The sequence below is a fragment of the Balaenoptera borealis genome, assembly GCF_965194805.1.
Source record: "Balaenoptera borealis genome assembly, chromosome: 6".
Taxonomy (NCBI): Eukaryota; Metazoa; Chordata; class Mammalia; order Artiodactyla; family Balaenopteridae; genus Balaenoptera; species Balaenoptera borealis.
The window spans coordinates 47042487-47066393 of NC_138863.1; positions in this window are offsets into that span (position 1 = coordinate 47042487).

A 23907-nucleotide genomic window follows, 5' to 3' on the forward strand; every position below is an offset into this window, starting at 1 on the left:
AAAATCAGTTTTTGAGCACATTCGGTAGTCTCTCCAATAAGTAATTTTTATTTTGTCTTCATACATTTTCTACCCATTTGGGTTTTTTAAGTACTTATGTTTTACTATAATCACTCTCAGTTGTGTTCAAGAAAATCTGGCCTTATCATTATGTAGATCAAATTCCATTTTTTTCACCATGTAGGGTGAACTCTTGATCTAGAGTTTAAATAAATGATGGATGAAGCATCTATTTAAATACATAATTATCTCCTTTTAGCACTTATTTTTGTATTTTAATAATGGTGGTGAAAATAAAAGTGTGATTTCATGTTACTATAAAAATAAAATATATGAGTTGAATTTCTTTTAAACAGAAATTTTAAATGTCATCTCCTATTTTATGAATTCTTTATGAAAAAAGACCCTGTCATTTTCACAATTTATTTTTTGTTGCTAATAATTTCTTTGGAAATCCCCAAATTAAACCCAAATGTCTTCCAGGGCAGGATAATGTGAGCTAAGTAGTATTGACATGTGCTGGCAAAACATGCACAACAATACAAAGGGAGAATTATCCTTGGGTTTTGCAAATTCTGTGTAGAAGTTCTTCCTTCATCAATGAAATGTTTCTATGTATTTTCAGGGCAAATAGAGAAAGATTCAAATGAGAAGAAATTTAACTTTGTTGCTATGTCTATTTTGCTCTCTTGAGTGACCTCTCCTGGCATTTCTCAGATGTAGCTGAAATCAAGAGTGGTCAGTTGACTGAATAAGCCAGTGCCTTATTCATAGAAAACCATAATTTAATACTAAATCTCATATTTGTGTAATAATTTATTAAAAGTATTATAATAATAACCTTTCAAATAAAACTAGAAATTTCTCTATTTAAAAAATTGTCCAGAATATCTAGAAACAATTATTACCTTATAACTATTCTGTTTCCACTCTTGTTATTCTCCTAGGACACACCACTTTTCAGGTAACCCAGCTTCATAATCATGCAGAAACCATCTGCCAAAAGTCTTGGTTATTTTTCTTTCTCCTATCTTTCTGAAACAAAATGTCATGGTAAGTATAGAGGCCCCAACTTAGCAACACTTCCCGTAAATAAAGGAAATGGTGTCTCATCCCAAGTGCTTCAGAGCTCCTGTGAAGGCAGTGGAAAATCTGCAGAGGAAATCTTTTGAAATGCAATCAGCAGCAGCTTTGGGTGGAGCCCTGAAATAAGGCCTTACCTTTCTATATTGATTTCTCAGTTGAGGAACCTGAGGTCAAATGTCAACTGGAATATTATAAAATGCTGCCCATAGGAATACAGTTAGGTCTTGTGTGTTATAATTAATTATTTGAATATATATTGTCCCATGCCTCATTTCTCCATGCACTAATTACACAAATTGGCAACAGCAGATAAAACTTAATCAAAGGTAAAGCACATATCTTACCGCTGTTTGAGGTTACAAAATTTATTCTTTTTTTTAAATTTATTTTTTATTGAAGTATAGTTGAACTACAATGTGCTAATTACTGCTGTACAGCAAAGTGACTCAGTTATACATATATATACATATATACACATTCTTTTTCATATTGTTTTCCATTATGGTTTATCACAAGATATTGAATATAGTTCCCTGTGCTATACAATAGGACCCTGTTGTTTATCCATTCTATATATACCAGTTTGCATCTACTAATCCCAAACTCCCAATCCAACCCTCTCCCACTCCGGCCCCTTGGCAACCACCAGTCTGTTCTCTATGTCCCTGATTCTGTTTCTGTTTCACAGGTTAATTTGTGTCATATTTTAGATTCCACATATAAGTGATATCATATGGTATTTGTCTTTCTCTTTCTGACTTACTTCACTTAGTATGATAATCTCTAGTTGCATCCACAAAATTTATTCTTGTGTAAAATATTTAAGTGACTCATTTCTCCACCTATAGCCAAGTCTTCCAAAGAAGAAAGTAAAAACAAGCAAATTTATTTATTCCATTATTAATGTGATTGAACAAATAAATATGGTCTTGACAAACTAAAGATCTGAGATAAAATAGGCCCTTAAAACTAAATTTAAAATAATGTGATTTTCCCCTAAATTTCAAATTGTATAGCTTTCTATCTGCTTTATACAATATTTTAACTCTTTAATAGTGGTGAATTTACTATGTATACCACCTCTATTTTTAAATATACCATTTACGCTGTACTTAAAAATTTCTTTAAAGTTGCACTTATATAAATGAGATTTATATAACTCAGGATCATTTGTTAGAAAAAAATGTATATCTAATTCTATTTGTTACAGTTGCCAACTGAATACTGAGTATAAATTTGGACTATCAGAAACTTAAAGTTCATAGGGCAATTAGCTAGGAGAGAAAAATTTCATACACCAAATTGGAAAAAGGCAGTAGTAAGCCTTTATCCAAATGTGTGGGGTTTTGTTCCTTTTATGGAAAAGTGGAAAAATATGTTTCTTCTTCATGTTACTGAACTCTATAATCTAACCAGATAGAAACAAACCATGATAATGCAGCTTTCTCTAAGACACGGGGCTTGTTGTTTGACACCAAAATCTTAACTCTAATAGATCAAGTCCACAGTCTAGATATTGACTATAGAAACACCTAAAGAGATTCTTTTACTCAGAATATTTGAAAACGACAAAAGGATTTGTTGAGATCATAGCCAATTCTATGAAAAAAGAATTGTTCACAGATATATGTCATTTAAAACTTATAATAATGTTCTAAAATGTACAGTGATGACTTGGATTTCTTGATCAATTCTCTCTCCTTACTAAGCCTAAGCAGCAGCATTTGGCACAATTGATCATTTCTTCCTCCTTGGACTGTGTTCTTTACTTGGATTCTGAGACACCACACTCCCTTAGTTGTCCTCCTAGTTTACTGGTTTCTCCTCCTCAGTCCCTTTTGATGATTTTTCCTCATTTCTCTAACCTGTAAGTTGTAAAGGGCTTCACTCCCTATCCTCTAAACTTTCCTATCTACACTCACTCCCTAGGTGATCTTTTTTGGTCATATGGATTTAAATACCATCTACAGTCTGGCAAATCTCACATGTGTACATCTGGTCCAGATCATGCCTCTGAACTTGACTCCTGTATTCAAATGCCTACTTGATACCTTCACTTGGATATTTAATAACCATAACAAACTGAACTTGCCCAAAATTGAATCCGGAGCTGTCCTTACAAATTTCTGTTTCTACAATCTTCTCCATATAAAATGTGGCACCCTCCATCTTTCAGTTGCTTAAACCATTAGAGATTAGTGTAATTCTTGACTTTTCCCTTTCTCTTATACTTACATCCAATCCATCAGCAAATCCTGTCTTCTTTACCTTCAATATATATATCTAGAATCCACCACATCCCTGACCTGGGTTATTTTAATAGTCTTATAATAGCCTCCATAAATTTCCTTTGCCTTTACAATTTACCCAATTAAAACATGTCAGTTCATGCCACTTCCTCAATATCCTACAGTGGTTTCTAAACTTTTGAGTCTATCTAAATTGTCCTAAATTTTATTTCTCAGGTTTCATTGTCACGGGGCCACATTTTTCAAGTAATGTCACCATGCTTCAAAGGTGCTCTTGATATCTGGTAGTTTTCTTTCACAAAATGGATCATTTTACTTTGCTTAAGAACAGTGTCTTAATACTTGATATATAGGTCTCCTTTTATAAAACAAGTTTCTTTTGCTATTCTGTATGAATTTTTTATGATGTAAGGGCAGGATTTGGGGTAGGATAGGTTTTTGAATCCTTGCATGGCCAAGGTACAATTAAATTTCTACATTTACTGTGAAAGCCTGTTAGTCTGTTATGTAAAGAGTGGAAAAGTAGGGGTAAGAGGAGACAAATGAAGTGCTTATAGATAAACACATTCCGAAACCACTAAATACTTGATATTCCAGAGGTTTCATGTATAATAGATTTTTTGTCTAGTAAGAAATAGCTATGTTGGTTAGATAAGATGGAAAGGAGAAACCACCTCTGTGCTTTTAAAGGTACAGGGTTGGACCGGAAATCAAATTGCTATTGGCTCTCATGACCAACTGGGTAAATGGTTATTTGTGAGACAAAATTGAGGAGAAATGTCAAGATATGATCTAGATTTACTAGCAATTCTCAGTCCAGGGGTTGAAACTTTGCCATATGGCCAAGGCATCATGCACATTGAAGAGCATTACAGAATGTTCAAACTGACTCAAGAATGTCTAAAAAGCTATCTCCATTCACTGCACCTGAATGAGGTTGTAGGCACCTAGCGTTCTAAGGGGCACTGTCATTTGCACAAAGATATTAAAAGGAACAAGCATGAGAAAATGTCATGTTCACTCTGAGTTAAGTCCATACTGGGAAAAGATCAGATTCAGCAGGACAAGGTGAGGAATTAAATAAAAAATGCTCAGTGAAGTTTGATATCAATAAATTCTCCAGCCTCTGACTCTGAGAGCAAATAGACACATATGGTAATTATGCACGCCATAATCCAGGTTTACTATGTAGATAATTCCTTTGGTTTCTAACATCAAAAAGCCTTCTGCAGCCAGTGTACACATTTTGTATTCTAAGTGTCTAGAGTGTTTCTGGATTTGAATAGCTTCTCTCATTTGTTGTATGATAGTGCTCGTCACAGAAAGTAGAAGTGAAGCTTAGCACATGAGCATCTCAGGGTATATGGAGTTCACTGCTTTGTTTTTGGTTTTTTTCCTGAGATTTGGACCAGTGGGACATGTAAATAATGTGTAATGAACCATAGCAATTACCTGAAATGTATGCTCCATATTTATTTCCTGGGACCTATTTTGTAAGTTGTAGGAGACCTCAAGACTGAGATTATTCATAATCAGCTTCAACTGGTCTGCCCTATTGCTTCAAAAGATATCTTCTGAATGCAAGAAGAAATAGACGAATGTTTGAATGGATGAGTGGATTAGTGAATAAAAGAATGAGTGAATGACCAGAAGACATATCTGTCCTTAGTGATCTCCCTGCCTATGAGAAAGGTAGAGGCAGTAAATAAAATAAATGTGGAAGTATGCTGGAGGTAATTCAAAAGTAGTATAGTGTCACAAAGAATAAAGTCTTACTCTTCCTAAGAAAGTCCGTAAAGAACGTTTTCATGGAGGTGAAGAAGAGGGAGTGATGTTTGAATTTAGTCAACCCTGTTCACAAATGTTTTAGCTTATTTGCCATTCCCCTTAAACAACATTACTTAATTGTGCTTCACTAATAGTTTATTTGAGAGCATCTAAGGCCTTCATTATTTTACTAAGATTGTTCCTAAGTGACATTGTTTTTTTACTTTTTGCTTCATATTTAAAAAGGCCAAACATTCCTGGTTATAACTACTGTCCCTAGTCACTGAAAGCTGTCCTTCCCGAATGCCAATAAAATGGATGATATTCAAAATTATTCCCTTTGAAAAATTAATGCCTTTATGGAATGAATTTATTTCTCAATTTACATTTCCAATAATGTTTCTAACGTCTATGACTGACTTTTGAGTTTGACTTAAGATATAGGTTACCTGAGATGTGGGAATTTTTACAACCGTTATCGTTGTAGTTATGTTGTAAGTATAAATAGAAAATTAATTTGGCATCATGCTATATGCACAACAGTACTGCAGAAAAGAAAAGAAGCATGTGCTTGAATTGCTCAACTTTTGAATGCTGAGAATGGGCATACTAACTCTTGAAAAGTGTAGACCCACACTGCAACAAGGGGAAAGCAAAATAATTCCTATAAACCAGAGTGGTGAAAAATTACTAGTAAAAAAACTTAAGCTTCATAGTAAAAAGACAATTAAAGGAGACATTTCCAATCTAGAAAGAAAGGAATATGAGCAGTGAGAAGGCTAAAAAGTGGAAAGCCCACAGTTACAGAAAATGGGTGACCTCATTTATTCTCAGCTTTGCCAATGCCTAGCTAAAGAGCTGTTAGCTATTGGACATGCTTCTTCACTTTTCTGAGCTTTGGCAGCAGAGAGTACAATTGGACAATAATCTTTAGAAACTCATATATGTCTATAATTCCATGACTACATAACACACAAAGGAACAACTTAGCAGCAATTTTATTCAACCTTTAATAAACACAACAGGATATCTCTAATGTTAAATGTACTGGGAGCAACCAGAGTTAGATTTTTAATTTACTTAAAATTTTGTGCAAAAATAAAATCACAAATCTAAAAATAAATTTTCTATTATATTTCAAATTTGGATTCTTGATTTGTAAAATTTGATTTTCCACTAGTAAGAAATAATTGCCTGAGGTATAGAATACTCATATTTAATAATCAAAACAGTGTGTTTCCAGGTCATATTGGAAGCACAAAGATCATTGGAAAACACCCAATTCCTTATCTTTGTTCTTTATTAAACTCATAATCAAAACATTTACATGAAACTAACAAATATTTATAGGCCCTGGTTTGGTCCCTGGACTGTTGTTATATTTTATTTTCAGCTTTATATGGATGACCCCATCATATTCTCATAACCTGATGAAAATTGGTACTATTATTTTCATTATTATTCTTATTTTACAGAGGAGGAAAGTGAAGCACAAAGAGGTTGAAAATCTTGCCGAAGGTCATATAGAAAGGAAACAGCAGAACCAGAATTTGAACCAAGCCAATTAGGTTACATAGTTCAACCCTTTCAATCAGAGGTTTCCCCAGTTAAAGTTAATGACTTTCTTCTTTGTCCTTACTTACTACTTTGTTTATATTCCTAGTAGGATATTTGTTACCATCTGCCTTGCATATTTTTAATTATGAATGTGTCTGTTTCCCACTACAATAGTTCCTATAGTAGCCAGGGCTTGTATCTTATATATTTGGGGTCTCCCAAACATTTAGCACAACACCTTGTTTATATCTTTTGTACCTTCTTCATAATAGTTTTTCAGTAAAAGTTTAATGACCTTATTGACTCTATAAAATCTCAGTTCAGTCATTCCTCCTGTGTACATTGTAACAGGTGTCTCTCACCTAAGCCTTCTCTCTATTCCTGGCACGCAAAGCCTATAAATACATTGCCTAGTCCCCTTGTCAGATATGACTACCTATTAGTCACCTCTTGTCTACAGAGGCACTGACAGAAGACTGAAAGTTAGGAAGAAGGCAGAGGCCATGTTTTTCCAGCTCTGGCAGTGCCTCTAGCAGTGGCTACAGTGGAAGCAGAAACAGCAACAGCAGGCAAGTACAGTATGTATCCTGCGTTCCTGCATAGACAACTCAGCTCCAGGAGCAACAGTGGCATAGAATGATGTCCTATCATGATGAAAAGAATACAACCTCTATTACCTGAAAATGACATTTCACTTCTTTGGTCATTCTCCCCAAAACCCATAGCCATAGTCTAACTATGAGAAAAAAACATCAGGCGAACCCAAATTGAGAGCCATTCTACAAAATTCCTGGCCGGCACTCCTCAAAACTGTTTGGCTTTCATTTTCATTAACATATCACATTTTCCATTAAAAATAAATTTTAAAAACCTTAGTCTCTTCTGTCCCAACACTAATACATTTGTTGTTACTTTTCTTTAGCCTTACTGTAAACTTTTTTTTTTTTAATAACTTTTTTATTTGTTTATTTTATTTTTGGCTGTGTTAGGTCTTCGTTTCTGTGCGAGGGCTTTCTCTTGTTGCGGCAAGTGGGGGCCACTCTTCATCGCGGTGCGCGGGCCTCTCACTATCGCGGCCTCTCTTGTTGCGGAGCACAGGCTCCAGACGCGCAGGCTCAGTAGTTGTGGTTCACGGGCCTAGTCGCTCCGCGGCATGTGGGATCTTCCCAGACCAGGGCTCGAACCCGTGTCCCCTACATTAGCAGACAGATTCTCAACCACTGCGCCACCAGGGAAGCCCTGTAAACTTCTTTTTAATGAATCTTGGTTTCCAGCCAAACATCCTTGACATTGCTCTTCAGACACCTTATTCATCAACTTTCTTAGTAAGGCATCAGCTCCACCTCCACCCTACCCGACCCACACACACCACAATGAAGCTTCATGCCAGATTTTATACTCTTTTTGGCTTCATATCTGCACTATGAAAAACTTGAGAATAACTGATAGAAATCTCCATATAATTTCGGCAAGATATATCATTTTATGGAAAAACTTTGTCCCTGTTGATCTAATATACCAGGTAAATGTTCTACCCTGTACTCATATTGTTTTGGAAAAGGCAGACCAAATGCAAATCTTACAAACGAAACATTCATCCTTTCACTTAGAGTTTACTACAGATTTAGATCAGGAGAAGTTATAGCTACCGTCATAACAAGAGTTTTCCATTCTATCCAATATAAGAAATAAATCTGGCAATTATACCAAGGGGAAGGGGAAAGAAGGGAGGTGAAGGGGGAGGGGAGAGGGAGGGACAGGAGGAGGAACATGACTAATAGAATCTTTGCCAATAATAGGAAGTAGCACCTTGTGGAAAAGGTTCCCATAGATGTTTGTAGAGTAGTATGTCTTCAAAAAATTGCAGACTTAGATAGATATACATGAGATGTTTCCTAAGTTTGAAGGTTGCAATATTACTTGAATAACTTGTCAGGTGTATCTGACTAAATGGTAGGATTAATTTTAGTCATTTTAGGTTTTTTCCTTTAAGGTATTCCTATATAGGTGATTTGACATAATCAGAATCACTTAGAGTCACTATTTTGGTTATTCATATTTGTTATTTTAAAATGTACTATTTAATGGAGCTGGTAGTTTTGTTCACAAAAATTCTTTAGACAATTTCTATCCAAGGCATTTGCATCCCCTGAATTTGATTTATATTTAACTTCTACTTAAAGCAATTCAGCAGTTCTAAATACTCAATAAGGAACCAGTAAAATAAATTTGGCTCCACTACATGAATTCTGACATGAGCTTTCATAACTCAGTCTCATAAATTGGGAAACATGAACAAAAAGCCATGTACCATGGTGAGTTTACAAAGCTGCATGTGAATTAGAAACCAGAACCCCAAAATAATATTATGAATAAAATCCAATTCCCATAGTCTTGCTTTCCAGTAGGGAAATGGAATGTCTGATCTGTTTTGAGGCACCAGTTTATGTGCTTATACAGATAAGTCTAATCTAACCTCTCAGTTTGTTGTTTTGAATCTCAGTCAAACTATTATATATCTATATCCCTTTTATGTATCATTTTAAAGAGGTTAGCTTTTTAACTTATTTTAAAATTATTTTAAATTTACAGAAATTTTGCAATAGCACAAATAATTCCCATTTACCATCACACAATTCCCCAGTCATTAACATTTAAAATATTTGATTTCCTCCTCCCTCTCTCTCTCCTTTTCTATGTTTATAATGGTATACAATTATGTATTATATATTATTTATATATGTATTATATATATATTTTTTATAAACCACTGGAGCATAAGTTGCAGACTTGATGCTTTATTATTGCTAAAATTTTCAGTATGAAAATGGGCAGAAGATATGAATAGACATTTTTCTAAAGAAGTTGAACAGGTGGCCAACAGGTTCATGAAAAGATGCTCAATATCACTAATCATCAGAGGATATGAAGAAAAGAGAACACTTGCCCACTGTTGCTGGGAGTGTAAATTGGTGTGGCCACTATGGAAAAGAGTGGAGGGTCTTCAAAAAAATTAAAAATAGAACTACCATGTGATCCAGCAATTTCATTTCTGGGTATTTACTCAAAGAATACAAAAACACTAACTCAAAAAGATTCTGCATCCCCATGTTCATTGCAGCATTATTTACAATAGTCAAGATATGGAAGCAACCTAAGTGTCCAACAACAGATGAATGGATAAAGAAGATTTGATTGATATATATAATGGAATATTACTCAGCCATAAAAAAGAGTGAATTTTTGCCATATGCAACAACATGGATGGACCTGGACAGTAATATGCTTGGTGAAGTAAGTCATACGGAGAAAGAAACACTGTATGTGGAACACTTATATGTGGAATCTAAAAAATATGAAAAACAAACAAGTAAAAAAAGTGCTGAGCTCACAGATAATGAGAATACAGTGGTGGCTGCCAGAGGTGGAGGCTGAGGAGTGGGTAAAATGGGTGAAGGAAGTCAAAAGGTACACACTTTCAGTTATAAAATAAGTCATGAGGATGTAATGCACAGCATGGTGACTATAGTTAATAACACTGCATTGTATATTTGAAAGTTGCTAAAAGAGTAGATCTTAAAAGCTCTCATCATAGGAAAAAAAAGGTTTTTTTTGTAGCTATGTATAGTGACCAATGGTAATTAGACTTGTTGTGACGATCATTTTGTAATATACACAAATATCAAATCATTATGTTGTACACCTGAAATATGTCATATATAAATTATCCCTCATTTTTAAAAAAAAATGTTCAGTATGCATTTCCTAAAAGACAAGGATACTTTCTTATATAACCAGAGTACATCAAAATCAGGAAACCAAGATTGATATAATACCACCATCAATCCACAGGTTTACTCAATTTTGGCAATAGTTCCAATAATGTCCTCTATAGCAAAAAAAAAAAAAAAAAAAAAAAAAAAAAAAAAAAAGCAGGGGTGGGGGGATTCTAAACACTTACAGACCTACAGGTCATGATCCAGTGCAGAATCACATGTTGCACTTAGTCGTCATGTCTACTTACCCTCCTTCAATCTGTACATTTCACTGTATTCCTTGTGTCTTATAACCTTGATGTTTTTCAAGTGTATAGGTCAGTTGTTTTGTAGAACTTTGGGTTTGTTGCCTATTTACTTGTGATTAGATTCAGGTTATCTGTTTTAACCAGAATACCCCAGAAGTGGTGTTATGGTTTTCTATCAGTATTAACCTTTCTCTTAGAAGAGTACCCCGGGAAAAGAGGCTCACTGGTATCCCAGAGGAGTTACTCAAAGAATTTAAAGAAGTGTCCTTTCTTCCAGAATGGCCTTGAATCCTCCAGACCACTGGACACCCCCACCACCACCAAATTTTAGTGTTGTAGCAGCCCCTTGCATCTTCATAAGGCTTACATCCCACTCTCTTGCATGCAAGTGTCTTACCAAAGTCCTTGCCATGTATGGATAAACATGATAATCAACATCATTATGTCTGTATAATGGGCCAACATGATGTTTTACAGAATGTCCAGTTTCTTCCAGACTATATCTGACAGAGAATAGAGAAATTTAAAATAGTCTTGGGGCAAGACTGTAAATGTATTTAAAATTTTTTTCCAGCTTTGTTGAAGTATAGTTGACAAATAAAATTTATACATATTTAAGATGTACAACATGATTGATTGATAAATGTATACATTGTGAAATGATTACCACAGTCAAGTTAATTCACACATTTATTTTCCCCCCTTTGGTGTGGTGAGAACACATGATCTACCCTCTTAGCAAATTTCAATTATACAATACAGTATTATTAACCATAGTCACCTTACTATTAGATCCTCAGGACTTATTCATCTTACAACTGAAAGTTTTTACCCTTTTGGTAAACATCTCCTCATTTTCCCCACTCTCCAGCCGCTAGTAACCACTATTCTACTCTCTAGTTCTATGAGTTTGACTTATTTAGATTTCATATATACCACACTTTCTTTATGGATTCATACATCAAAGGACATCCATATTTTGGCTATTGTGAATAATGCTGCAATGAATACGGGAGTACAAATATCTCTTTGAGATACTGATTTCATTTTCTTTGGATATATACCCAGTATTGATACTGCTGGATCATTTGGTAGTTCGTTTTTTTCTTTTGAGCAACCTCTATACTGTTTTCCAAAGTGGCTACACCAATTTCATTCTCACTAATAGTGTACCATGGCTCCCTTTTTTTCCCATACCCTCGGCAACACTTGTAATATCTTGTCTTTCTGAGAAAAGCCATTCTAATGGGTTTGAGGTGACATCTCATTATGGTTTGATTTGCATTTTCCTGATGATTAGTGATGTTGAGCACATTTTCATGTCTCTGTTGGCCACCCATTTGTATGTCTACTTCAGAAAAATGTCTATTCAGGTCTTTTGTCCATTTTTAATTGGGTTATTTTCTTTTTTGCTATTTAGTTGTTCCTTACATATTTTGGATATTAACCCCTTATCAGATACATGGTCTGCAAATATTTTCTCCCATTCCATAGGCTGCATTTTCATTTTGTTGATTGTTTCTTTTGCTGTGCAGCAGCTTTTTAGTTTGCTGTAGTTCAACTTGTTTATTTTTGCTTTTGCTTTTAGTGTCATATCCAAAAAATCATTGCCAAGACCAATGTCAAGGGGCTTTATTTCTATATTTTCTTCTAGGTGCTCACAGTTTCAAGTCTTACATTTACGTTTTTAATCCATTTTGAGGTGATTTTTGCATTTGGTATAAGGGTCCAGTTTCCTTCTTTTGCCTGTTTATATCCAGTTTTCCCAGCACCATTTATTGAAGGGACTCTCCTTTCCCTGTTGTGCATTCTTGGCAACCTTGTCATAGATTAGTTGACCATATATGTGTGAGTTTATTTCTGGGCTCTCTATTCTATTCCATTGGTCTGTGTGTCTTTTTTATACTGGTACCATACTGTTTTGAATGCTATACTATAACTTTGTAAAATAGTTTGAAATCAGGAAGTGTGATACTTCCTGCTTTGTTCTTTCTCAAGATTGTTTTGGCTATTGGGGTCTTTTGCGGTTCCATATGAATATTAGGGTCATTTTTTTCCATTTCTGTGAAAATATCACTGGAATTTTAGGGATTGCATTGAACCTGTAGAATGCTTTGTAGTAGTATGAACATTTTCTCAATATTAATTCTTTCAATCCAAGAACACAGGGTATCTTTCCATTTATTTGTGTCTTTGTCAATTTCTTTCATCGATGTCATAGTTTTCAAGGATAAATGTATTCTTCCTCCCATGCACTGATTTCTGCCAACCTCTCCCTGCCTCAACAGCCTTCTCATTCCATAGTTCTTGTTATTTCTACTTCCTCTGAATCTTTCCAATACTGAGATATTGCATTTGTAGTACATTTCATACACTGTTACCCCTATTTCCCGTTCAAAGCCAGTGAAACGTAGCCATTTTAGCACTATATCACGTCTGGTGTTATAAGTATTCATCTACTATCAGTATGAGGTCCTTATTGTTAGCTGACCAACTAGTGATCCAGCTACAAAATTTCCATTTAGTATGTCTCCAACACTACTCTTGATAGCATCTGCCATAGTTCAAGTTCCTAGAAAACAGGCTGAGAAAAATTTGTGTGAAAATGGCTTATTGGGAAGTGCTCTCAAGAACCACACCTATAAGAGATGAGGAAAGGAGAATTAGGTAAGGGAAACATTGAACTGCAACGTAGTTGCAACAGAGATGTTGGTTAAACCCAGGGGAAGCTCTGAAGTTAGGGTGGCACTTCAGAAAAGTCCCAAGTTGAAAGAAGGTGGCCAGGCCTTCATAGCCTCTTAGTGCGAACTGCCTCTGTGGAGGCAGCCATCTTTGACCCAGGGTGATTGCCTGCGAGAAATACAGCTATTATCCATCAGCAATCAATACTCCTGGAAGAATGAGTGTCTCAATGCTGAATGAGAGAATCTGGTGGCACACCACAGCATCCATAACACTATAGTTCATTTATTTTTCAAGTGCTCCATTTTGTGAAAACATAACAATTTTAAAAATTAACTACCATCATCAGTGCACATTTGGTTTCCTTCCAGTGTTTTTCATTTGCAAATCGTGCTGCTAAAATATTCTTGTACATGTCCTACTGTGTACTTGTACAAAAGTTTTTCTAGGAATGAGTCCAAAAGATATTTTTACAATAGAGTGCTCAATTATTTTGAAAATAGTTGAACAAATTTTGACTCTCAACAGCAATTTTGATCCACCAACAATCTCCCAGCATTTGATAATCAGACATTTAAAAATTTCCTCATCTAGAGGACATAAAAATATATTTCCTTGTGTCTTATTTTACTTTTTCTTTTTACATCAGTATTAGGTAAAAATGAGTTAAATTATAATTGAGGCACTCCTAATAAAGATAGCTTCTAAAGAATAAGAATATCTTTAAAAACAACTAGTTTAAATGAACATTCATTACAGTTACAACCAGCTGAGTTACAACCAGCTGGATAGTTCTGGGAACCTGAGTGGAGGGGTATTTGTTCTCAAAGTTTTCAAAGTATTATGAGCTCTTCAAAAATTTTTTATTCTAAAGGATTTGTGTTTTCTTTATAATTACCTCAGCATGACTTTCCATAAGCCCGTTTCATTCTCTTTTAAATTATATCAGTTCTTTAACTTAAAAAAAAAAACAACTTTTATTTCACATAGAATTTTAAGGAGTTCACCATATTGTTTTTAACATCGAGTTTGTTTTGGGGAAATGTTTTAGCTATACTGAAAATATACTTGGCTTATATATCTCCATGTCTATTAATGAACGTTGACATTGAATCTTGAAATGATACCCAAAGAACAGAGGCTTTTTCTTTTCTTTTTATAAAACTAATTTTCCCTCACTGACTAAATCAGAGTAACTTAACCTCTACTCTTAAATATAGGGGCAAGCTCTGTAATTACTTAAGAAATGGAGTTGCTTCAGTGCAATATTTGTGAATACCATGAGGTTTCTTTTTATTCATCATTCATTCAACCAATATGTATTGAACTTTTCTTCATTCCATGTGCTATGTGATGACTTGGGGCCACTAGATAGGGTCCCTCTTCTGTGTGTAAAAGAATGAACCTCCCTCACACCTTCTTTCACCCAAACAAGGTGCAAGAGAGTAAACCAAGCATGCAATTTAGACGTCTCATATTATGTTATCCAATAAACAGTTTTATTTGGTATACACACATAGCAACCACTAATTGGCCATAATAATCACATACTCTTACTAAAACTATTGCTAACAACTAACGCCATGTATGTATCATACATTCAACTCATCACATTACTCACTCAAAACCCACCTCCTAACAAGTATATCCTCAACTGTCTGATTTGCAATTACACATTGTGTTGCTGTCTTACACAACCCATCTGTAATCTGCATGCATATTGCCACCTCCCCTCCCCTACCCTTCTGCCTGTCTTTCTCAACTGGCTCTTCAACCTTGAGCAATTCTATAAATATATTTTCTCTTCTTTCTCAAATAGAACATTCTCAATCCAACTTTCTAATTTAACTCTTTGTTGCTCTTTGAGTTTGCGTTTCCTTTTCCCTTGCCCTTCCAATGTCAAGATTTTCTTTTTCTCCTTTATCTTTCTCTCTCCCTCAATTTTCAAGTGCCCTTCAACAGTCTCCTCTTCCAATATATTTTTCCTCCCTTTCTTTATATCAGGACAGTTCTATGGTTACTAATTTAAACATAATCATGATATCACATATTTAGTAATGTTAACAGAGCTCCAACATTTTATTCATTATTTCTTACACTCTACCTACCACAAACATTTCTCGACACAAAAACTTCAATTCTGAAATCGATTTCATTTTTAGAGAGCATCTTTTTACAATGCAAAAGATACAGTGTCCTATGAAATATAAAATTTGAATCCTTCTTTTACCAAACATAATAATACATCTCTATTTAAAATTTAAATTTGTTGTTACTTTTTTACTGGGTATATTAATCTGCTGTTTTGGACAGATATAAAACATTTACTTTTATCTTTTGATAAGAGAATATTAACTCTCAAGGGAATTTCTTCCTTATACTGCTCATTTTAAGATTTAATACAATAATGTTATTTATTTTTCCCTCTGAAATTATTTTTAGTTTTAATATACATTTAGTGTTATTATATTTAGCAAATAAAAATACAGCGTGCACAATTAAATCTCAATTTTAGATAAACAGCGTATAAGTTTTTAGTATAAGTATGTCCCATGCAATACTTGGAACATAACTATACTAAAAATTATTCATCATTTATCTGAAATTCAAATTTAACTAGGCATCCTATAACATATTTGGCAACCATAAGTATCTGTCAACATTTTAAAAACATAATTTTGTTTCTATATTTTAATACTGTAACAAATAAAGGACACTCTCTACCTAATTAATCATCACCAACAATTTCACACTTAAATTCCTCCCATATGGTACTGGTTGCTTTACAAATTAACACAACATTAACTAAACTTGGCAGAAAAATCTAATTCCAATAGAAATACAGAAATGAAATACTGTGAAATTGTGTTCATTCTTAATGAGGCTCTTTCCATTGGAGAGCACCACTTTAAATGAATTTCATCATTTTCAACTTATAGTCACACTTTTTTTCTCCTGGGTTATTAGGTTCATGGGAAAACTTTCTCTCTTCGTGTTGCTATGGGCTAATATTTGCTTTCTATACTGCACATTCCATTCCAATTTAAAAAAAGACTAATTAGTTTATTATTTAATGCTAACTCTCTGGGAATGATCACATAAATGTTTTAGATTTTTTTTAAAATTTACATTGCAATCAGGACAGACAATGTAATAACCCGTCACCTTTTCCTGGGTCACAGATACTTTTTACAAGCAGATGGAAACTAAAGATTTTTTCCCAGAAAAATGATTTTTCATGGACACACAACAGTTTTTATTAAAATTTCAGTAAGTTTTCAGATCCTCTGAAGATCAACTATGAGCCTCAGTTAAAAACCTAGAAAGTACTGGGTAAATATAATAGGCATATAAAATGACATATATTGATGGCTCACACTTTCTGTTTTACGATATGTTGAAGTTCTACTTCTACTTGATTTTTTTAATCAATAAATGCTTCCAAATATAAAGTGGCTCACATACTAAACCAAACATATACCACATATGCACACTTTTAATTATCATTTTTTATTTTCCCAATTTAACAACCCACCTCACTTTACAGTTATGTCTCATAAGCAAGATGAGAGGGTAGTGGAGTTACAGTTTTGTACTTTAGCAATTATTATTGTATGCATATTTTATATAAGTATAAGAGTAAAATTTCTGAAGTCTGGAACACTATCTCATTCTCTGACACATTGTGTTTCCTTAATTAACATTAGAAAAATCATTTTAACTAATTCAGGGAAGTAGTTGTAAGCCAAAGTTTTGCTCTCTATAACTTACTGAGTGATAAAGACATTTAAATTGAGCCATTTGGCTACATTAAAACAATGCTAGAAACAATGGAACTCATCTTACTAATATAGCTTTATTCCTATCATTCTAGAATGTACTTATATTGCTTTAAAAATTTTAAATTACAATGTTGGGTGAAGTTTTAAAAAGCAGTTCAAAAATAGTCAAATTCATAGGATCAAAGAATGGAACTGTGATTGCCAGGGGCTTGGGTAAAGGGGAAGTTACTAAATCAACAGCATAAAGTCTCAGTTAAGCAAGATGAATACGCTCTAGAGATCTGCTGTACAACATGTACAGCTAGTCACCAATACTGTACAGTACACAAAAATTTAAGAAGGTAGATCTCATTTAAGTGTTCTTACCACAATAAAATTTTTAAGCAATACCAAAAAAATGAGTTGTTTTCTCATTTGTCTTTTTAAATTCAAAAACAAAGTATTTTGTTATTTTATGACAATACACTTACTTTCCCATTTCTCCTTTTTCATTCTAAGATGAAAATAAAACTCTCTTGGTTTGAGGGTGGTATAACTAAAAGTGAACTATCATCTCGTAACCTAGAAAGTCTATCACACGTTATGTAAACAGGCAGTTATTTTTGTTTCCAGACGATTGTCATGGGGAAATAAAAGTTGAAGAGGGAGGCTGAATATGACCAACCCCATGAAGCAGAAAGTGCTTTCAAGTTACTTCTATTTTTCCGGAGACTCTTTTGCCTTTTGTAGCTGAGACTTCCATGGTATGATATAGTGAGGCTGCCCCTAAATGTGATGCATGGAGGCAAAAGCTAAAAGTACCCCAAGAGATGTCTTTCCCCTCTTCTAGCACATAAATATGCATCAGGATGGTCTACAGGCTTCAGGTGGTCTGGGAATCTTTGCCACTGTACATAAGATGGTGCCTATGTATGGGAATGGCATTGTCAGAAACTTAAAGGAGTCTATGACCCAGAAAATGTAAGGACTAAGTGCTTTAAATTCCTGAAGGTAAATTTCAGGAGAACTGAGCTCATTTAGCATAGGAGGATGTTAATGAAGTGGTGTGTCCTACAAAACACCCAGACACTCTGCTACTGGGAGAGTCAACCAATCAGGTCATCCACAGATCATTTTCATTTTGAGTATTTTATACTGTGTGTACTCTCTAGCTTTTCTGTTTTTAAAAGAATGGTTTAATAGTACCACCTGAAATGTAATGTTTCACATTTAATGCACAGAATGAAGTATAGAAAACATAACACCACTGTATTTAATATGACATATATTTTCTGCCATATAAAATTGCCTGTAGTTTTATGCAATATTTTCATCATCTCACACTAAATGTCTGATACAATGTACAAAACCCAGTGAGATTGAAATACTTGGAAAGCAAAACATCAATGACCTTCAAATGAACTTGTTAAGGAAATCATGTTGTGAGTCAGTATGAAAAGTTGATGACTAGATATGTATTTGCTCTGGTGAAAGAAAAGGAAAAAATATTTAATTTGGACAGGTTAATTTTTTGAGTACAAAGGGTCAAAAATTTATCTTAAATAGGATAAAAGCGGTCTTCCATTAGAGTTGAGAAGGCTCTAACATTTAAAAAATGTATATATGATATATTAAAATGTCTGATTAAAAATTTAGTCTCTGTACATGCTATAATAGAGTTATAGTAAAAACTGTTTGTTTACTTGTATTTAATCCAGTGTTTAAAGGCAATTTATAGAACTGTATAGATTCTGTGCTCTACCTATTGGTAATTCAGAAAAATACAACTCTATTTCACACTTTTATTACCCTCTAAAGAAATACTATTAAATATATTTTTTCAAAGTAAATTATAAAAGTAGTCGAAGATAAATATCCAGATATCTTTTACTTAAAAGTTAAAAACCAGATATCTGTTTTAAAATTTTGATCATTTATAGAACATGCTAAATTTGCATTCTTTTTCTTAATGAATCATTCTCTGTAATCTAGATAATTGCCTTGTATAGTGCCAAGCATAATTGGGAAAAAATCAGTCCATTACACAACAGTATAGAAGCAAGTGAGTAAAATAATTACAAAAAAAAAAAAAAAAAAAGGCAGTCTCAACGCAGATAAAAACTACTCCATGGATGTGGGATCAACTATCTTTTAATCCTTTCCTTTCATCGCACAGTTGCCTGTGGAAAATGGCTACCATTCATAAGGATGTAGAGCTATAAATCACAAGTAATAGGAAACATACCTTCACACAGCTAAAACAATACAGTTATAATAATAATCTTTTAAGAATGAATAATCCAGCAATTTTTTCTTTTTGCTCATAAACAACTGAAAGCATTAACAGGCATTGTCTTCCTGCAGAATTTCCAGTTAAGGTTCCAGCTGGCAGCTTTGAAAAATGATTTTGTCCCTTTACAGTGATTCATTCTGACACTAAAAGGACATAAAAAAGGCCATCGTAGTATTTCTGTGTTTACATAGAGAGTACAGTTAAAAGGCACAGTGCCCTCACTGTACCTGGGGCTGTTGCTTACTTGCAGAATTTCCTTGCCCCTGAATTTAAAAAGGTAAACTGGATATCCTACAAGTACCATGAGTTCAATATATTCAAACATATTTAAACTGAATGAACTATTTTTTCCCCAAACATGTTGTCCTGTCAGTCACACAAGCCAGAAACCTAGTAGTAATATTAGAAGAGTTGATAGTAATAAAAGAAATGACTGCCCTGTATTGATTTACCAAAAGTGAATGCCATAACATTTGGAGCATGAAATAAGGCCATTTCCATATGCTCCACCCCCAGTGATTCTTTCATTCTGTTAATCACCTCTGTGCACAATAAGTTGTAGTGGAAATACCGTAGATTTGGGAATGAACTCCCAGGATTGCCACTTAATGGCCATGTATTCTTGGCAAATTATTTAACCTTTCCAAGTTTTGATTTTTTTTTTGCATACATACTAAAAAGACAATACTATATGTCTAAGGTTAATTAGAAATGTTTTAAATCACTTAACACATAGCCTGACACATAATAGGTACTCATTAAATAGCAGTCATTTCAAGTATTAGTCTACCAAGGCACATTAGCCTGGACTACAGTAGCCAGGGTGACATAGAAACTAGTGGTTTCAGGTGAGACACATAAGTATTAGGGTTGGCCAAAAAGTTCCAAATGTTTTGGCCAACCCAATATCATCAGAGGCTTATCTGCCAGCCTCAGCCTCAGATATGAATAAAATGTAATCTGACCACAGAGAGGGTACTCATTCTGAGACATAATTACATGATGGTTCCCAGAGGAAGCCCTCTTTTATTAGCTGGAATGATGAGTAAGGTACAAATTTGGATGCAACGTGAAAATATTTTGGGGGTGGAAAAGTATGTTGTGTGATGAAATTATGGATTCATCACAGCGATTTTTAAAGCTCCTGACTTGAAAGCTCTCATTGATCATATAATAGTTTTTGGATTTTATTATTCTACACTAAAAAAAATTTGTTTAACCCTAAAATATGTGGGCCACTATCCTATTCTGAAAGAGCAAACATGGCCTTGCTGTTTTCTTGACTTCTTTTTGCCAGTTTTGGTTTGAAATAGCTAAAGGTTTCTAATAGTATACAAGGGTCAAAGTAAAAGTTCCCCACGATATGAAGAAATATTGCTGTAATTTGAGGGTAGATTGCAGAAGCCTTTTCTGATGACTCCAGATGCCCTGGCCACTTCCCTCAACATCAATAACCATGCTTTACAAACTAAATCTGCTGAGGACTTTTGACTAATTGTTTAGTCCAGAGCTGGTATTTGACTTAACAGATTTCACTGTTATTTTTTCTTTCTTCCTTTCTTTCTTTCCTTCTTTCTTCCTTTCTTCCTTTCTTTCTTTCCATCTTTTCTTTCTTTCTTTCTTTCTTTCCTTTCTTTCTTTCTTTCTTTTCCTTTTAAAATTGTAACAGGGATTTCTTGAATTAAATAATTTCCAAGCAAAATTGTAGGAACGTTTAAAAATAAATCACTTGCAAACATATTGAGACCATGCTTTGAAAAGTCACAAAAAGGTGTTGTCTGGTTTGGAGTGTCCCTGGAAGAAACTTCTGAGGAATGTTTGACCAGAAGGAGCAGTTTTGTTTACTTTGAACATGTGAAATAATTTTATCCTGACAGCATACATGGCTTCACATAAAGAAAAGAAAGATAAAAACAAAGATAAAGACATGTGTAACGGAGAGATGCTTAAGATCAAAGGTTAACTGCTGTTTCACTTGCCCTCACCTGTGAGACCTTTGGGGTCAGCATCACATAGAGGGTTCCTAGTGAGGCAAGCAGCTGGTATATAAATGTAAGAATTTAAGTGAGCGATGTTTTTACTTTTCTTCTTAGTTACATAAGCATCTGAAAAAGCAATCCTCATTTATTCCTCAATTTTTACCTTAATTTTTTATTTTAATTTTTTGAAAATAAAAGGTTTTCCTTTGTTTGTTTCATTGCCTAGGGAGATAGGTGGTAGAAGTGGAAATGCGAACAAAATGAGAACTGTGAATAAGAGAAAATGGTGCTAATTTTTTCCTGTTAATTCAGAAACCTAAAAATACATGACAAAAAGACATCAAAGTTCAAGGGGAAGGTCAAATTATTATCCTGAGGATGTAGCAGCAAAAAGAGACCTGGATAAAATTAGGTAATATCAAGTACTGAGTACACATTCCTTTTTTTGTCCACTGATAAGTTATAGAGACTTTATGCTGGAAACATAGAGACTGAATGCACAGAGCTTTGGAATCAGACAAACCTGAGCTCAAATCTCAGAACTACCACTTACTAGAGAGTTGAGAAAATTTTGTCCCTCTCCAAGATTTTTTTTTCATATGTAATTATCTTCACTTCACAGGGTTGTTGAGGAAATCATACAAATTCACAAAACATTTTGGACACTTAAGAAATATAGCAAAGGTCTAATAAATGACTGACATAATCATAGTCACTATAGCTATACTATTTATCTCAGGATACTACATACTTAGCACTGAACTTAATGAAACATTACTCCTAATCTTGTCTCCTCCAGTCACCCAAACTTCACTGAGGGTTTTTATATGCATTGCCTTCAAGTGGGGGTAGAGAAAACAAAGATTCAAAGAATTTATACTTAAATCAACGTTTTTTTCTTGTTGAAATTTTTAAATTTATAAACAATAACCATTCCCCATAATGGCCTTTGTAATTCTAGTCTTAGTAAGATTTTGACATTTTTATAGATATCTACAAATTCCAGGACCACAGTTCTTAGACGTAAAATAATCAGGTGTGCTGGAAGGTGGTACACTCAATTATTTGAAACTTGAGATCCCAGTTCTTTAGCTAAGCCTGGAGTCTCTTGGAGCTAAATTAACAACTAAGAAGGATATGCTGCTGGTAGAGATTTTGTGGTGTTTTACAATGTATCTCACTGCACAAAATTATTCTTGAGGTTGTTGGGGGACTTCGTTTGATCTAACCCATTCTGTAACCAACTTATCTTAGCATGGGAGTCTTAGAGTTAGGTGACAAATGCTCTATCAGCTATTAAATGCTTGACTGGTGCCCACCAATTTTGTGGCTTTGGCTTCTGAGATTTCCAGTTGCAATAAATGTATTATTCTTTTCAGAAGAAGATTTCTTTATGCTGGCAGACACTATAATGGCTTTCAATGGTTTGACTTGTGCCTACGTAGATTTTGATGTGCCACTGGTCAAAAAAAGTCTAAATTTCTTGTCTTATTTCCCCAAGTCCCCCAGTAGTCTATGATGCGGACTTACCTCAAGGCTTTGTGGGTCCCCTAATGGCTGCCATCCTGCTTTCTTTAGATTGCGGTGTACCCATTATTTTCCCTTGAAATAAATCTCCAAAATTCAAACACATTTACTGTTTCTGGCTGCCTGGGCACAATTCCTGAGGTCTGCAGGACCTCCTGAAGGCACTTACTTTGAAGTTGAGGTCAGCCACAAACTCAAATGTTCTACCCACTAAGTCTCACCATGAAAATCTGAAATCTGTAACACCCCAATTTTCATCCTGTGAGAAATATGGAGTCTCTCATACCCCAATTTTATATCCAGAAGGATTTGAACAAACTAACTGAAAGAGCTCGGAACACAAAACAAGCAAAACTTGATCCAAGAGAAGCTTACCAGAAATCCCAGAGAGAGGCTGAAGAGATGACAAACCAAAAGGGCTCTGTGGATACCTTCACCTGCGTCTAGGAGCCATCCCAGAATCTTCAACAGCTGTCTTACAGTCCCATCTCATTGCCAAAACTGTAAATGACAAAACTAAAACAACTTAGTAATGAGTTTGATGTCCTTTATTCAAGGGAAAATAATTCATGGATTATGGGAGTAGAGTGTCTCACATGCAGTAGAGCACTGTTCCCCTAAATTGACTTGCATAAAACTATAGCAGACTGTAATTTTGAAATTTCTGGGTTCCAATTAAAAGGGTAGATGTTTGAGAGAAAAAGGATTTGTTTGTATATTTTTAGTAATTTTAAAATCTTGATATTTAAAAATATAAAGAGTGAAAGTATGTATGAATATAACATAGATTTAATTCATAATACCCTATCAAGTGGGAATAATAATTGAGTTGATAAGACCCATTATATCACATGGTAATATTTGGCAAGCGAGCAAGGAAGGGAAAAACAGAAAGAACGTGACTGGAACTTAAGCACTGACGAGTCTCTGATAATGAGCCTAATGACCTGAACTATAGGCTGAGCTCTGGCAGTTAACTGGG